Below are 4,273 nucleotides of genomic sequence, written 5' to 3'. Positions count from 1 at the left end.
TATTTACCTGAGCTAAATGTAAATTTAATCCCAGTCGTATCAAATCAGCAAGTACAGATAGCTTTTACTGGGCTCCTATATCTGGAATGAAGCTTTTTAATAACCTATTAGAATCCTAACGGGTCTTTTAATTTAGCCTAAGTTTAGACCGGTTAGTTTTAAATGAAGATTACGGTTTAAACGCACGACAAGGCGAAGACAGTTTTAGAATGTGGTTTTGACCCAACAAGCTTGCATACTTGTTTAATATGGGTAACTTAATCACATTCTGGATTTTGAGACAGAAATGATATGGTTTGACCCGTTTCGGCTAAAATGGGTAAAGTAGTTACATAAGCCGATCCGAACACGTAAAATGCGTAATGAGTAACCATAAAAGTCATATACAAGTTTCCTAAGTTAATATGCCTTAAACATGTTGTGATATCAGTAAGATACCTTCCATTATGCCCCAAATGGTTTTAAACCCAAACTATGCCTCATAAGGGCATTTTGGTCATTTTAAAGGGTGTAAAAGAGTTTAAATAATAACCTGGGTTACAGGTCTGATTAAATCAGTAAATATACTTAGTTTAATAATTTTATAACAGTAGGGTATCATATATATGTGAAATTTATTACTTATAACCATACTATGCTCCGTAGGGGCATTTTGGTAATTTCACATAGGCCAAAAAGGTCAAAACTGGAATTATGAGTTTAAAATATTTGCCTACTGTTAGAATATAAAAATTTACTGAATACATCAGTAGGTTTCAACCCCATAAGCTTAAAAAGGTTCTAGTACATACTTATGCGCTAAAAACGCTTAAAAAGGCGATTTGGATCCATTTCCGGGTTTTGTATAAAAAGCTGATATTTTTAATATTCTAGAAGGCTCAAAATTATTTATTTAACATATTGAATCAGTAGAAAAAGGTTTGGGGTCAATAGGATTTATAAAACTCATTTTATAGTCCAAAAGGGCAAAACCGGCATTAACCAAATTAAGCTTAGAACACTAAGTTATGCTCAGCCTAAAATTGAATAAGAATATTTAAAAATCCCAAAATATTATTTTATATCTGCATGTAAAAAGTTTTGTATAAAAATTTGGGTTTAGATAGGCTATATGCAATTTACGCCATTTAATTACTAAAGAAGCTCCTAATTACGCTAATGAGCATAACTCTTAATCTATACCTCAAACTGATCTCAAATTTTAGGTGCAGGTTTATAAATCAGTAGCTAAGGTGTCTACCATTTTACCTTTTCAAAAATCATATTTTAAGGTCATTTGGGCATAATGGTCAACATATAAGCATTTAACGGAAACATGCATGTGAATAGGATATCTAATGAACCAAGTTGTCTAATCACAGAGGGTTATACTAACATGTAAATAGGTCCAAAATAAGCTCTAAGGAAACCCTAAACTTGGCTTAAACGGGTCAGAACTGAAAGTCAAAGCAGAAGTCAAACTATGCGACTTTCGGTTCCAAACCGAGCCTAAACTGAAAATTGTAGAGTTGAACATGTTGGGACATGTTCTTACATTAATTACCAAGTTATATTAATGATCAAACAGGTTGCATGTGTCCTACATTGCTAATTATGCATTAATTCAAAAATAAGCATTCTGTTGACTTTTTAAGGTAAGCTTTGACTCGACAATTAACATAGTTAGAGTGGGAATCTGAAAATACCCTTTTAAGGGTTTATTACCCACATAATTACCTAGTCAAAGGTATTTTTAATTCGTGATTTGACTAGACAAATTTTAATTAATCATGAAGTCAAACCTTAATTACGAAGGTTTGACTTTTAGCTAATTAACTAAGCTAAAACGAATTTAGAAAGGTTAAAATTACTTATAAGAGTCCTAATTAGGATTAGGGACCACTAGGAAGTTGGCTTGATGTCCAGAGAGCTCCAGAGAATAAGTTGTGAACTTTTGCAAATGAATGCACAAAATGGTTACAACTAGAGCTCCTTATATAATGATTTTAATCTCACAAGATGATGCCACACTAGTCTACAATTGTTACCAGATGTTTACAGGTGCCCCTATGCATGAAAAAACCATTGGAGAGGGCTCTGGTATAAGAAAACAACCCTTTAAAGTCAGTTACAGACCTGAACTGGCAGCTGTGCAAGTTTTCTGTCGTTGGCACTCTATCGCGGGCCGCGTAAGCCCATAGGGGATTCTTACGCGGGCCGCCTGGCCTTCCTGAACCAGCCAAACAAGTTTCAAACTTTGCATTTTTGGTCCCTGGTCCTTTGTTACGTGCTTTTAAGTTCTAATTTTGCTATTTCAGCCCTCTAACTTTATTTTTAAGGGCTTTATGACCTTTACTAACTTTGTTAAGTCCCTTGTTAACTTTGTGATCACCCGAAAGACCTTGAATTTCATCGTTGACGCTTTTAACCCCTCGTACACGAATTTGATCATAACTTTCTCATACGATAACGAAACTTTATGAAATTTTTACCACATATTCTAGTGAGCATAATTTACCGTTACAAAGCTTCGGGTCTGCTAAAAGGTCACTCAGAGGTATACTTTACACATGTTGACACATTTAGCCCCTGTGGTTTGTAATTTCTCACTTTCTTTCATATTTAGCTTCGTATGATCCATGATTTATTCGTTTGAAGGTATAAACATCTTGTAGGGCTATTTTTAAATATAACTATCCATTGTTGACACTTTGGACCCTTATATTCACATAGTTTCCTCGTTTGTCAACTTTAGTCCCTCTAAAGTATTCTTTCACACGTTCAGAGCTTATGACACGTGTTCATACATTATTGGACATGAATTTTCAAGGTGTTACATCCTCACCCCCCTTAAAGAAATCTCGTCCTTGAGATTTACGGAAACAATTGAGGGTATTTCTCTTTCATTTTGGACTCTAATTCCCACGTATATTCAGGACCTCTACAGGCATCCCATTTTACCTTGACGATAGGCACAAGCTTTCTTCGAAGCTTCTTTACTTGTCGATCCTCAATTGACACAGGTTTTTCCACAAATTTCAAGCTCTCGTCTATGTGCACATCTGTGTGTGGTATGACTAGTGATTCATCAGCTAGACATTTCTTCAGATTGCAGACGTGGAATACATTATGAATACCACTGAGCTCCTCAGGTAAGTTTAACTTATAAGCCACTGATCCTACACATTCGATGATCTCGAATGGTCCTATATACCTTGGGCTTAACTTACCTTTCTTACCGAATCGCATCACCCCTTTCCAGGGCGACACTTTGAGCAAAACTTTATCGCCAACCTCAAACTTGAGAGGTTTCCTCCTTTTATCAGCATAGCTCTTCTGCCTATCCCGAGCAGCTTTTAGGCGGTCACGAATCTGGACAATCTTGTCCATCGTCTCAAAGACTATATCAGGACCTGATAATTGAGTGTCTCCTACTTCTACCCAACAGATGGGCGTTCTGCACTTCCTACCATATAGTGCTTCAAAAGGTGCAGCCTGAATGCTGGTATGGTAGCTATTGTTGTTGGAGAACTCGACCAATGGTAGATGCCTATCCCAACTACCACCTAGATCAATTACACATGCACGCAGCATGTCTTCCAAAGTTTGAATAGTACGCTTACTTTGCCCATCCGTCTGAGGATGGTAAGCTGTACTAAAATTCAATTGCGTACCCAGAGACTGTTGGAAACTCTTCCAAAAATGAGATGTGTATCTAGTATCCCTATCAGAGATAATAGATACTGGTACGCCATGTAAGGATACAATCTTATCCATGTACAGTTGAGCTAACATGTCAGAGCTATAAGTCTCTTTAATGTGTAGGAAATGTGCTGACTTAGTCAGCCTATCAACTATGACCCATATCGTATCATTTCCTTTCCTTGTTTTAGGCAACATGGTAATGAAATCCATTGTTACCATTTCCCATTTCCAAGTGGGAATTTCAGGCTGTTGTAGCAAACCTGACGGTTTCTGGTGCTCAGCCTTGACTTGAGCACACGTCAGACATCTAGCTACATAGGCAGCTATAGACTTCTTCAAGCCTATCCACCAATAGTTTGCCTTTAAATCCTGGTACATCTTATCAGCTCCAGGATGAACGGAATATTTGGAACTGTGGGCTTCCTTGAGGATAACATCCCGAAGTCCTCCATAAACAAGAACCCATATTCGTCCATTTAACCTCAAAATCCCGTCTTTATCATAGGATAATTGTTCTTCAGTCACTCCCAACTTTTCCTCAGGATAATTAGCTTCTAGCACAGCTTCCTTCTGCGCAACTAACAACCTT

This window comes from Helianthus annuus, chromosome 12 (assembly GCF_002127325.2).
Source record: "Helianthus annuus cultivar XRQ/B chromosome 12, HanXRQr2.0-SUNRISE, whole genome shotgun sequence".
Taxonomy (NCBI): domain Eukaryota; kingdom Viridiplantae; phylum Streptophyta; class Magnoliopsida; order Asterales; family Asteraceae; genus Helianthus; species Helianthus annuus.
This window is presented reverse-complemented; position numbering follows the sequence as displayed.